This window comes from Leuciscus leuciscus (assembly GCF_965113295.1).
Source record: "Leuciscus leuciscus genome assembly, chromosome: 19".
Lineage (NCBI taxonomy): Eukaryota > Metazoa > Chordata > Actinopteri > Cypriniformes > Leuciscidae > Leuciscus > Leuciscus leuciscus.
In genome coordinates, this window is record NC_138743.1 from 17,306,571 (window position 1) to 17,320,760 (window position 14,190).

Genomic DNA, 14,190 nt, shown 5'->3' on the forward strand with positions numbered 1-14,190 from the left:
TTGGCATCAGCATCTGCAAACTCAGACGTGTGTAAGTACCGATCTTTTATACTACGAGTATTAGAACACGATTGGTTAGATGAGAAGGTAATAAATGACGTAACAATTGAGTCGTCCTGGCAGAACTTACGCTAAAGCTTTCATACTTAAAACACAGATGAATGATCTTGCACTCAGATGTACATCCAAATTGCCAAATCCATTGATTGCGCATCCAAAAAAAAATTATTAATTCCAATCGAATCAATTCCAATCATAATAAGAGACATTGCAACAGTTTAACTTGATTAAAATGCACAAGCATGATTTTGAGGAACACAACCTAAGCACAACATGCTAACCAAAAAAACAAAAAAACATCCTCTTCCAGAGACTCGTTTCATCTGACCTGTTATCTTCATCGTGCTTGTCTTCAACCCTGCAAGTAGAAAGACTCGTCAGTTAAGTGTGACTGCCATTTGAACTGCTTATGCTATTTACTCACCTGTGTGAAGATCTTCCAGATCACCACCAAACCTTTAATAAAGATGTTTACCTCCGTGTCTTCTCTACTGTTGCATGACAGAAGACCAGACCACAACAAAAAACAACACTATGAGCCTTTTCCTCACTCTTAGCAATCCTGCGAATCAGTTCATATCCATTTTTCAGGATGGTCGTTCAATTGAAGATTACGTAAAATAATTTTTTGAGCTCTCTAGCCTGGTTCCATGGAATGATGGTACCATGAATATCAGGTTTTGGAGCTGATTAGACAACCATTTTTATCACCAGATACCAGCGTCAGCTACCACTTGTTCTCTTGAGAGTTATATTGAACATGTGCTGTGGCTAAGTGGTTCTTCCCTCACTGTTGGTGAGGTCGAAAAAGATGGCAGTTCCACTCAGTCGCTTTCTCTCCAGTCCACTTCAACCATCCTGGCGCCAGAGGTTTTTTCCAGTCGCGCCAATACACACCACAGAGCTCTCCCAAGTCCTTAGCCATCTTCACTCCTCACGCGAGCACGAGAGTCGAGAGTCCCTTCCTGCAATGAAGTCCGCATCAAAATGTCCTTTCCCAAGTCTAGGAAAGCTGTTTCAAACAGCACGGACCTGGCGACAAAGTTAGCGAACCCCTCCATCATTTCTGTTAGAGCAGCTCTTAGGAAGTTCTCCATTCCTCAGTCCTCACATCCAGAGTCCGCATCAGCCCCTGAGCACAGTCCAGAGTCTGTTCCTGTAAGATTTATCTCCGAGTCCAAACACATACAAGACTTTGCAAAGAGTGACTGGCAGGGACTGACAATGTAATGAGAAACAGTTGAGAACAATCAGGGATGATGTGACCGGGCAGTGAGTTCTGGGAAGTGTAGTCCATGAAGTGGTGGCAATGGACTTGGTAGGAGTGCCCTCTGGTGGAGATCAAGGGCACTCCAGCTGATGGATGTGACATAACCAATGAATGAATGAATAATGAATGTATCTGCACGCAAAACAAATGACCAATATGTTTGAAAGAAAATATTTAGGCTTTCTAGGGCTATTCAACATAAATATTTATAAAACAATTATTTATTCATAAAATAATTATTTCAGACAATAATTCATAACCGCCAATTTTACAGAAATACTGTTTAAAGATTAACAAAAACTATTGGCAATTCTCACCTAACACTTTTGACTAGAATACATCACATCCAGTCAGGCAGTCGCATACGTTCTAGTCTTAAGAGTTAGTGCTGGTGTTTGTGTGCTGGTGTTTGTGCAAATATTTCAATGCACCCATATGGTCGGTACTCCATGCAGCTTGCATACTATTCTCTATTGGAAATAAAATAGTTCTAGTCTGTCGATTGTCAGAGATACTGAAAAGTGCCTTTAGTAATACCACCTGCAACCAACTAGCAAGTAGCACATAGAAAACCATGATTTGCACCTCTGGCATAATTTTTTATTTAATTTTTTATCTCTTTAATATGTCCCACATCAACTTCTTGTTTCAACAGTCAAGCCATTTCATGGTGTCTTATATTTCATAGGTCTAATCAGTTTTCTTGGATATTTCTAGTCTTTTTCATCAGCCTGAAGCTAAAACGATAGAGGCTGTTAGCTTTGACCCAGTACCTTCTCCTCCTTCAGAAAAAAAGTTTTTTTCTCTTTTCTTATGGGACTTTACCTTAGCAGACCCACACCAAGCAGACATCTGACAGCTCTGATCCAGAATGAGAGCGAAACACCAAAGCTCCGCCCCTGGCTCAGGGAGAGAGTGTTTCTGCTGTATTACTGTGTGTATAGTTCTCCTCCTCGTCTGTCCTTTAGATTTATGAAGTGCAAGGGCTGTGCTGTTAGCTCTCGGCAGACTCCCCGACGTGTGTTTAAACTAGATCATATCGGAGAAGCAGACACCACTAGAATACCAATGGATGTGGATGTAAAAGCAAAGACAAGGCATCAAAGGCACACTTGAATGTAGGCAGAGCTAAACATAAAACAGTACCAAAAAAAGAACACTTTTTAGTTTTGTGGACTATCATTCACTGACATCTAAAAAAACGGTCCGAGAATGTGCGAGACTTCTGATTCATTAGCTGCTATGCAGGGCCGTCCCAAGAATGGTTTGCTATAAAGCAGCATAACAACCTGTTTTTGTACAGTTAAAATAACTTGCACATTCAAGTTACAAATGGCTGTGGCCACACTTACGTAAAATATAAAAAAAGTACACAAAAAGATAAATCAATATGAATCTAGATGTTTACATTTGTGAAGAAACCATGAGTAGTACTCGCAGCAATGGTGCTAGTGTGTTGTGGGTGGTTGTGAAGGCATTGCTATATAGGTTCTAAGGTGTTCCTGGGTGGTTGCTTACTTGTTAAAGTTAAAAGACCCCATTCTTTAGTCTTTATGATATTCTGGTCAGACCATATGGATTGGGTCCCTCCTTCAATGTAAGTATATAGAATTTTTAGCCTGTTTTATCCTCTGCCAGTTGAAAATCATCTAGTCTAAGTTGAATTACTTATGCATAGCACACCTCTCCTTAACAAGCCACATTACTTGATGTACAGTATCACTCATGTCCGTAGCCAATGTACCCAAAGCCAAATACCTTATACGGAAAGGCATGAATGTTGACTTTCAAATAAATAAATAAATAATGAATAAATAAGAAGAAAATAAGAAAAAATATTGGTTAGACCATTAGACAAGCACAAGGATAAAATTATATTTTAGTCAATGATCAAATTTACAGAGCAATGGTGAATCTGTGTGGACAATTTGAAGAAACTTCATTAATTGATGGTGTGATCTGAAGTTCAAATCCCAAGTTGTTTCATTTTCTTGTCCGCATCTTAGAAATCTTAAGATGTGTTAGAACAGCATTAAACTAATATACTCAGGGAGGGACCAAGGAGAGCAAGTGGATCAGGAGAATGAGGCGGAGCCAGAAAACTGGGTTGATCCAGGGAACCGGACAGAGTCAGTGGTGGAGGCAGAGTCAGGAAGCCGTGTGGAACTGACGGAAGAGGCGGATTAAGGGAACTGGTGGAACCAGTGGAGATGAAGGAGCTTGGAGGCTGGACAGAACCAGTGGAGGAAGAAGGGCAACAGGTGGAAACCAGCGAGTCCAATAATACCGGTGGGAAGTAATGCCGGGATGGGAAAGACATGGTGACAGGCTTGAACTCTAGGATGAATATGGCTGCCGGTTCTAGCTCCAGGATGAACATCTCCACTGCCAGCTCTGGCTCTTAGTCCGTGGTGGGCGAGTGGCAGTTAAAGTCCTTCTCCACCTCACCCATGGTAAAGAGGAACCACTCATAACGAGCACCAGCTCGACAAAATTAATAAATCTCCCACGAGGATCATCAACTGAAAACAGAATCTGACTCATTAAATGTTCATTCAGTCCTGTATAAAAAAAAAGGTAAGACTTTATTTCGATTGTCCACTTTAGACATTCTACTAACTATACGTACCTTTACATGCCTACTACCAGTCAGAGTTAGTAGACTGTCTTCTTAATATCTGCTTACACTTTATTTTGATTCTCCCCAACAGACATTCTATAAACTAATTCTGTAATTCTGCAACTACATGTCAACAAACTCATTCTACTAAACCAAATCCTAACACCTAACATTATAGTACAGTCTACTAATACTCTTATGAGAGTTAGATGGCATGTACTGTAGTTGCAAAGTTAATTATAGTTAGTAGAATGTCTAAAGTGGACAATTGAAATAAAGTGTAACCAAAAATGTAATAATAATAATAATTCAACAAATAGTCTTGTGTCTGATGAGCGAGGTCCAAAAACTCACTGGTGTGGTCCTCAAGGGAGCGATCATCCTGGGTGAGGTGGAGACAGGCTGCTAGATCCATTTTGGTCCAGTATTCTGTCGTGGCAGAGTCAGGCAAGGAAAGAGGAGATGCAGATCTAATTGCAGCTTAACTTTTGCTTACAAAAATAACAGTGATGGTAACAAAAAAAGAAAAAAGGAACACGGGAGAAGGAGAATGCAACTGTTTTACATGCAAACATAAAGGCAATAGTGGACCCTGAACTGAGAGCAATAAATACACAAGATAATGAGGAACTAAACAAGACACAAGTGATAATGATGTGAAATCATGGTAACAAACTAGCAATGGGAACATAAGTAACAGGAAAACAAGAACATACCAACTAAGAGTACAAGGAACAGAAACTGAAACCACAACCAAATGTGACTTATACAACATCATAGATGTTTTGTTGTTGTTGCTGTTGTTTTACATTTTTTTAAATGTCTGTTACTGTTTAAAATCTTCTGAGCAATAGGATACCATGTTTCTGTGTCTCAAGCTCAGGCCCCCACTCCCCACCACTTGAATTAACATTTATTTTATATACATTAGCTTTATTTTACAAAGTGTTTAATAAAAAAGACATTGTAAGTTTGCTAAATAGTAACAACTATAATGTAAAAAGGGGCTTTTCATGTATTATTTAGTAAAAAATTTTACAAAATTAATGTTAAAATGATAAGAAATAATATATTTTTAAGAATTTTGCAAGGGTTATCTGTTAAATTGAAACCTTGAAGGGGAAAAAATGTTTTTTAAATAGGCTTTTCATGTGGTTTTGAAGTGAAGATGTTAGCTGTATAGGTTTATCATGTTGATAATGAGGCAACATTATTGGCTAAGGAGCCTTACCTGTTTCTTCAGTTTAAGTAGTCTTCCCATTGGGTGCAGCTTTGCTGGAAAACTCTGAGCACAGGACTGAGTAAAATTGTCCCTAGACAGCAGGTATGACCCACTTTTGTCCTAAGGCTTCGTTCTTCATTCATCTCTTTGCAATCTAAAGCCTGGGAGCATTTACCTGTGAATCAATGAGAAATTAATCAGAGCTGACATACAAGCAGCCTGTACAAAATGTGCTTACAAACTTTTAGACTAAAGGCAAAAAAACAAACAAACAAAAAAAAACCCGGAAAGACACGTGCACTGAGGTTGAGTTAAGGAACATCAGTAAAAAAAAAAAAAAAAAAAAAAATTTAAAAAAACCTATAGCATAGTATTTTTTCCTTTACTCATAAAGTAATTTTTTCCTTTACTCTACTTTGATTGCTATGAATAAAACACATAATCTTTTTTCTGACATAGGAAACCAACAGGAAAGCAATGAGTAGCCAAAAAAATAAAATTATATTATTAACTTTAGGACTTTCTTAATTCTGTGTCAGTTATTAAGGTTGTAGATTAAAAAAAATTAAAATCAGGATCTAATCGCAGAAGTTAGTTTTTACTAATGTTGCAGGCCCCGGCTCAGGAGACCCAGCTGACAAGATTACTGTGATATCTGCAAAACAGGATTCAAAGAAAGAGACAAGAGAGTCGCGTCTGCTCTGATACAGCTCCTCTGCAGATATATTTATTTTATACACAATAAGTCAATTTTAGCACAACAGTTGCTTTTAAAGTATTAATTCACATTCTTTTGTCTGTCTCATCACATCACTTTTGTCACCAACATCAAAATAAATCACTTTCAGAATCAGAAGTCTCATTTCTTCACTTTACCATCTTTAGTTAACATTTAACTTATATATGTATTATATTTTATAAACAGTAATAGAAATATTCATTAACACAATGATATTTAATATGAATTTACTTCATATATACTGGGAAAGACTGTTTTCCAAAAGGCACTTGCTTTTTAAAACAGTCGTGAAACACAATTCACTCTTTTACCTTTACAGGAATGGATTATAATGAATACAGAGAGATTCAGTAACTTTCCATGCTTCCCTCAATGCCTGGTCACGTGACTGGCAAGCGCGGCAAATGTGATCACAGAGTGAGCTTCAAATATACACTTAACTCTACCTATTCACTCATTAACACAGGCAAACAAACTTTTTATGATCAAACAACTATTAATACAATACTAGTTCGATTATAATGACCACTGGAGCATAACTTAACTTCTTTTCTTAACGTTATAGAGAGCATACATCAAGACCAGGCACGTGCAGAGGGGGGGGCGTTGGGTGCTCCAGCACCTGCCCTTTTGCCCCTTGGTGCCCAAAGTGCCCTTTTGTCAAGGCAAAATTTCCTCTCCTTTTTTTTTAATTAAAGGCCCTTTTGTGGATGCCTGCCCAATCTAACTATTAGTAAAATTAATGAATAATAATTTAGCCGTAAATAAAATGACGACCTTTCACCTTACGAACTCATCCGGGACGATTCCTCACGCTGCACGCGCATTTTTTAATTTCGCGCGGCTACGCGCACTACCAGAGGATATCTTCAACTCTGCGGCTGCTGGTAAGTGGTGTTTCATTCTCAGCGAAGTGCTTTTGATGTTTGTTTACTTATTATTATTATTTTACAAGAACGACGTGAAGAGAGCATGCAGACAGAGATGTTGTTTATATTGCTGTGTGTAGGCTGTAGAAGTAACGTTAGCTTGCTGTTTGAGAGAGACAAGTTTCAGAGGGTCTGGTCTTTTTATGTTATTTGACTAAAAACTATTATTTATACTTTAAACTATTGTTATTATTTCTACAGTATTAATAAAAAAAAAAACGTAGAGTGCCTTAAAAATTATTATCTCAACACTGGTAAGGCTTACCAGTATCTTATGTTTTGTGTGCAGCAGCCTCTGTGAACATCTCCCCTAACAGCCTGGGCAGAGTCTGCAGCTTTACAGCAGGTCAGTGAGCTAGCCAGTTCTATACACTGTCAGTAATCTTTACATCTTGTCATGGTCACATAAAAATTGTTTAATCAGCTAATATATCTCCTATATGTTTGTTTTAATGTCTACAGTCTCAGATCAACTCCAGCAGTATCATCATCATCAGCAGCAGCAGCAACAGCAACAGAAAAGGCAGCAAACTCACTTAAGGACTTTAGTAAGAATTTACCAGAACAGGTACCACATTAATGTTAAAAATCTTGTAAAGTATTAATTGCTGTATTTTTTCTGTTTGCTTTGTTTTTATTTTCATTGTATAAATGTAACTCTTGTATTTTTGTAAATCAGTTTATGCCATGAAAGTAGCCACAGATGCTGACATGGCATTAAATAAAACTGTACTGTACTGAACGAAACATGGGCCACGTTGATTTTGTCCTACACAGTTTACTATTACAGCTGTTCTTTATTATTCTGTTTAACAGAGAAGAAAAATCCATCAGGTTGGGACAATTTAAGATACTTCAGTTTCTAATCCCAGAGTTATTAATAGGTGCACATACATTTTTACTCTTAAACTTAAAATTAGTCTTTTCTGTTCTGTTTCTTTTTCAAAACTGCATCAATGCATTTGCTGCCGTATCGATACAGAATCATCCATATTGATATATTGCTGTATTGATATTTTGAGCACAGCCCTATTTAAAGCCTTGTTCCATGTGCCCCCTTTTATACTTTGAGCACCTGCCCCTCCAGAGGTCTCTGCACGGCCCTGATCAAGACGAACAAAACGTCATCATATAAACACATTTAACATTTTACATTCTCCATGCGTTTACCAAACATGGTAATAGTGCAATTGCTGTGGTATATTTCAAGGGTTTCTCTTTTGTATATCAATATTTTTACCTGCAAAACAGGATTCAAAGAAAGAGACAAGAGAGTCGCGTCTGCTCTGATACAGCTCCTCTACAGATATGAGGAAGCATGCGCAGATCACTGCTCCGTTCGCGACTCTCGAGCCAGAATGTCAAAATAAGAGTCCTTCATTTCTCTCCATACAAATGTAAATATACATTGGTTAATTAGTATTTCAACACAACATAAGAAAATAATGCAATCATTTTATACATGTACATATTCAGAAAAGGGAAAAGAAAACACAATTGTGTACATACTTTGTGTGTATCACACTCTCCCTGACAAAATAAGAAAAGCTGCAATGGTCTACCTCTTACCTCCTATATGTGCAATCAACACACAGGGACAGTAAAATTGTAAGGCATGTATGTGTGGGGAGTGTATGGATTGGTATAACTAATTTGTGGTAAGTAACTATTTATACCACAGACAGGTACATGTGTGATCGGACATGCTGTCACTGCATTGAGTGTTGAGTATTGCTTTAGCACAGGCTGACCTAAAGTGTCATAAGTGTAGATCTGTCGTGGCCTTTTCTCTCTTGTAGACCTTCTAACTGCAGTTTCATCCCCCACACTTGGACTTTCAGCCTCTCTTGCTACTCCCTCTGGCTCAACACAAGCAGCTGTTTCCCTCTCCTCATCCACATCATCCTCCACAGGTGGTACCAGGTAAGTATTCACTTCTCTTTCTGGTGACTTTTCCAGTATTCTTGATACTTCCTTTCTTTGTGTTTGATTGAACTCTTCTCTTACAGATGCTTGCTCAGGTGGGTGGCTATTCATTGGTTCTGTCCAGCCAACTGGGTTTCTCAGCCAGTATCCTCCTCCACTACTTTCCTCATCAGTCTGTCACGTCACTGTCTTGGTCTCTGTTGTTTTCTCTGTTGGGTGACTGACCTTTTGTCTTTCTCTGTCTTTCAGGTTTTGTCGATTGGAATGCCGTCGCGGGAGCCTCCACAGGTAAGTCAATCACCAGTAGTAGTAGATTCCGGTGCAGTGTCCTAGTTTTCTTCTTGTCCCCATTTTCAGGGGAGACTACATAAACTGGGTTATCAGACACCTGCCCCTTCACCACGTAGACCATCTTTTCCCAGTAGGACCGTAACTTCCCTGGACCTCCTCGTTCTCCAAGGTTTCTGACAAGCACTCGGTCTCCCACTTTCAGTGCCACTCATCTCGCCTTTCGGTCATATTGAGCCTTCCCTCTCGCACTTGCTTGGCGACTGTTTCCTTCAGCAATCTTGTATGCCTCAGCCATCCGTGCCGCCCACTGATTTGCATATCCTTTTGGAGTGACTCCATCCATTGGCTCCACCAGGCCGAAGATCAGGTCTACTGGAAGGTGAGGATGCCGTCCGTACAAAAGGTAAAAGGGAGAATTATCCAGTGGACTCGTGCCGTGTACAGTTGTAGGCATGCACGATTTGAGGTAAGTGCTCTTTCCACTTTTCTTTTTCTTTGTCTGCCAGTGTCCTCAACATCTGTAGTAGGGTCCGATTGAACCTCTCGACTGGGTTTCCTTGGGGATGGTATGGCGACGTCCGAGAGTGGCCGATCCAGCGAACTGTTGGAGAGTGCGAAAAAGCTCATTCTCAAACTCACGGCCCTGGTCGTTATGTAACTTGGCCGGGTATCCAAAGCGCGGAATGTAATCTTGGAACAAGCGTTCATCTGCAGTCCGCCCTGACTTGTTCTTGGTTGGGTAGGCTTGGGCGAACCTTGTGAAATGGTCCATGACGACCAGGATATATTCATATCCTCCACGGCTCGGTTCCAGGTGCAGGTAGTCAATGCAGAACGGCTCCATAGGTGAGTGTGTTGTGATGCAACCCATGGGCGCTCGAACATGTACAGTCGGTTTCTTCTGTTTTATACACGGGCACTTCCTGGTCACATATTCTTCCACTTCAGCTTTCATGTATGGCCAGTAGAACCGTTCCCTCACCAGGCTCAGTACTCGCTCTGTACCCACGTGTCCCATCTTGTCATGGAGGTGTTCAAGTGCCAGCTTTTTGTACTTGCTCGGTAAGACAAGCTGTTTTCTCTCCCTCGTTCTTCGATATAGGAGTCCTCCCTCAAGCTGTAGCTTATTCCACTCATACATCAGCTTTCTGTTGGTTCCTGTCAAAACTCCTCTCATCTCGTCTGTGAGGGTGACACCCTCCTCCTTCCATTGTCTCACTTGAGAGATTACAGAATCTTCTTTCTGGGCTTGAATCAGTTCATCCTGTCCTATTGTGGGTTGACCAGGTGGCTCCCCCGTGGACATATACAGGGCAGCAACCCAGGCCACGTCCTTCATCTTCGACACATGACTGCCCTCCCATGCTGCTTGTATTGCCCCCGTGGGTAGCCCTTCCGTGCACTCTGATGTGTATACTTCAATGTCCAGAGGGAGACGAGACAAGGTGTCCGCGTCGATGTTGACCTTCCCTGGCCGATACTTGACATCGAACCGGAAATCAGACAGCTCCCCGACCCACCGATGGCCTACTGCGTTGAGCTTTGCCGTACTCATCACGTATGTCAGGGGATTGTTGTCGGTGTACACTGTGAAGTGTGGGGCGTAGAACAGGTAGTCCCGGAACTTCTCACACACCGCCCACTTCAATGCCAGGAACTCAAGTTTACCACTGTGTAATCTGTAGTTCCTCTCTGTTGTCGTCAATGTTCTGGATCCATATCCTATAACTCTCAACCTTCCGTCTTGACGCTGGTAGAGGATGGCCCCTAGACCCCTTTCAGATGCATCAGTGTGCAGCGTGAAGGGTAAGTTGAAGTCCGGATATGCCAGTATAGGTGGGGTTGCTAACATACCAATTAGTTCCTCCAGGATCTGCTGGTGGTCCCTGGTCCATTCTACTGGAGTTCTGGAGGGAACTTGTGGGCCTTTCGCTTTCTTCTTACTGTGAGTATCCCGTATTGTTCCAGGCTTTGCCTGCAGTAATTCATACAAGGGTTTGGCTGTCCTGGAAAAGTCTTGAATGAAGGCATGGTAGTAGCTGAGGAACCCAAGTAATCTCCTCACATCACCCACTGTCTCAGGAGTCCTGGTGGTTAAAGGTCGGACAGCCTCCAGATCCTTAGGATCTATCCGCACTCCTTCTGCTGACACTAGCCGTCCGACGTACCTGACTTCACTCCGGAACATTTCACACTTTTCAGGTTTCAGCTTTACACCGTGATACTGGAGGGCCCTCAACACTCTACGAATACTCTCCACATGCTCCTCAAAGGACTTTGCATAACATAAGACATCATCTAGATACGGGATGCAGCACTCATCCCTGAGAGAGTCCAGCATTTCTTCCATACTGCGTTGGAAGGCAGCAGGCGCATTGGACAAACCAAAGGGAATCCGGACCCACTCATACAGCCCCCAGGGTGTGATGAATGCTGTCATGTGTCTGGATCCCTCTGCGATGTACCCCTGGTGGTACGCTTTGCCTTGGTCGAGAATGCTAAACCAGGAGTATCCCCCAAGGGTGTCGATCAGATCCTGTATCCTAGGCAATGGGTGATGGTCAGGGATGGTTTTCCTGTTCAGGAGACGGTAATCAACACAGAGCCTCAGTTTGCCATCCTTCTTGCGGACACAGACTACTGGAGCGGCGTATGGTGACTTTGATTTGACGATCCATCCTTTCGCTAGGAGATCCTGTATGTAGCTCTTCACCTCGTTAAACAAGGGTTTTGGCACTGATGAGTACGCCCTCTGAACCGGGATGTCGTCTCTAAGTGTGATTGGCATCTGCAAGCTGGGTATGCAACCAATGTCATTGTCATCTCTGGCATCACTTGACTCCTCATACAACATTCTTTGAACAACCTCTCGTTGGCCCTCTTCAAGGTGGTCCAGGTTGACGGGTGGATGCCACAATGATGTTCTCACTTCATCCTCTAGAGTGGTCGCAGCTTGGATCATTGTCTGCCTTGGCTCACTTGTTTTTCCAGGCTCCGCTAATATCCTCTCAATCCGCTGTAATGTTCCAATCACTGTACCACGTGACAGGGTCACATCACCCACTGTGCTATTTCCAATGGGTATGGAAACACAAGGGTCACTTTGGGGTTTTATTTCTAAGAGCCCCTCTCCAATGTCCAAGAATCTTAAGTGATCACTATTTTCATGAGGCTCAAACAAAGCCACCATGTCAGACTGTGCCATCTTCAAAGGGATTCTGCACTTCACCCAAGTCACTTGTCCTGCCCGGATAACTACTCCTCTTGGACCAATCTTTAAGTGTCCGTCTCCGTTATCTTCTTCAGCAGCTTGGATCACATTGACTAAAGTTTGCGCCTTTTCGTGAGGGATATCAATGGCTCCGGCCAGTAGTGAGGTAAGTGTTGGCATCAACTGCTCAGACTGCCCCTGAATCAGTTCTTCTACTAAGTTGAAACCCAGGAGTGGTCTCTCAATTGGCATCTTACTCACCAGGAATGGGACATTAATGGATAGACTTGGGTCCTCATTTCCTAGGAGGTTGACGGTGATGACTGCCCAGCCGTCAAATGGGATAAGGTCTCCATTTACAGCGTAGACTTTCAGATCATCTTGACACCCAAGAAGTTCCCGAAGCGGCCTCACCTCAACACTTGGCAGATATTTCTCTTTCCACTCACGGTCCACCATGCTGACTTGGGCACCTGTGTCGAGTAATGCCCTCACTGTCAAGCCATTCAAGTTGCACTGGGTCAGTGCCTTGCTTCCGATTAATTTGATTATGTTGTCGTTTTTGGTCTTACAGGGGCCCAGAACACCTGCTCCTTGACTCCTGGACCTCACTTCATTTATAGATTTGTTTGTTTGTATCTGGTGCTTGTTTTCTTGTCCTAGCACTTCTCTCTTTTTAGGCTTTGGAGGAGAAACGTCTGGTTGGGGCATTTGCTGTGCGGTCACTGGTTGCCCCTTTGCAGTGGCCGGCTCCCGTTTCCCTGTCGCTGAGGTCGTTGTAGGCACCCCACTGCCTGGTGTCCCTCCTCACCACAGATGAAACAGTGTGTACAGTCCTGTCGCCCTTCGTCCGCACACCGTGGACAGCAACGCCAGCGGCTCACCCGGCGGGAGAATGGTTGGCTGGAGGAGCATTGGCAGCCACCCTCAGTTCGTACTGTCATGGAGTGTTGTATAGCGTCTACCATGCTGGTTAGAGTATCAATTCTGGCAGTAAGAAGCTTAATCTGATCGTCCTGTCCCTTTTGTGCAGCAACCCCTTTTGCAGCTTTCACATCTCCGCCAGCTTCATCGCTAACTTGGGCACTATTAGCCATGGATGGTTTAGCTCTGGTTGGTGGGCCCAGTCGGCGCAGCCTCTCATTCTCGTCACTTGTGATTTTCATAACGTGCCTGAGGATAGCATCGTCAGTTACATCACTATCGGCTAGCAAGGGTTTCAGCTCGCTGCGAATATCTTTACATCGGTGGCTTAGACCCTGGTAAACAGTGTGTAAGAACACGTCCTGCACCGTAGCTGCACTATACTTCCTGTCTGAATCAGCCTGTTTAGCTGCATAGAGTATTTTTTGTTTTAACCCCATGACTCGGTAAAGGAACTGCTGAGGGGTTTCGTGTTCACTCTGCTTGGTGCACATCAGTTCCTGGAACAGTTCTGTGCTATTTCGATCCCCCAAGTGTGATTGTAAGAACCCCTTTAGCTCCGCTACAGTCATGTCGTCTTTGTTCATCAGCATATCTTTAAAGATACCTGGCTTGATAATTCGCAGCACCCCTCTAACAACGTCGGCATCGCTGAAGTTCTCTTTTACGCCACTGTCTATTTGCCTGCAGACATTGTTGAACGTGATGTCTGATGAGTTATCTCCAATCTGGCCTCCATGTATTTTAAACTCACGGGGCTGGATATACTTAAACCCCCCCATAGGGAACGCAAAGTCATGAGCTACATTTTTGGGCAGCTCAGTCTGGTACATGTGTGCTGCAGTGGCACCTCCCTGTGCTACAGTGTGAGTCAAGTTAGTGTTCTGAGTAGGTGTCATGTACTGGCGAATTTTTCTGCCAATTTCTTCGTACTCTGCAAGCATTCTACGAATGTCTTTGTCCGTTTCAGGTACAGCCCCCTTAACACTCCCAGAGTC

The 14,190-nt window shown here is 42.5% G+C and overlaps 2 long non-coding RNA genes across 2 annotated transcripts; one reads left to right on the forward strand and one right to left on the reverse strand.

The window, feature by feature from the left end:
• Positions 1-363: 363 nt before the first annotated feature.
• LOC309482287 lies at positions 364-9,087 on the reverse strand. The gene is made up of 4 exons (XR_014200281.1): positions 8,081-9,087; positions 5,182-5,347; positions 4,305-4,379; positions 364-3,852 (listed from the first exon to the last, which is right to left on the reverse strand). It is a non-coding gene; the product is annotated as an uncharacterized lncRNA (long non-coding RNA).
• Positions 6,692-8,090, forward strand: LOC309482288. Its single transcript, XR_014200282.1, has 3 exons — positions 6,692-6,798; positions 7,130-7,186; positions 7,303-8,090. It is a non-coding gene; the product is annotated as an uncharacterized lncRNA (long non-coding RNA).
• Positions 9,088-14,190: the final 5,103 nt, after the last annotated feature.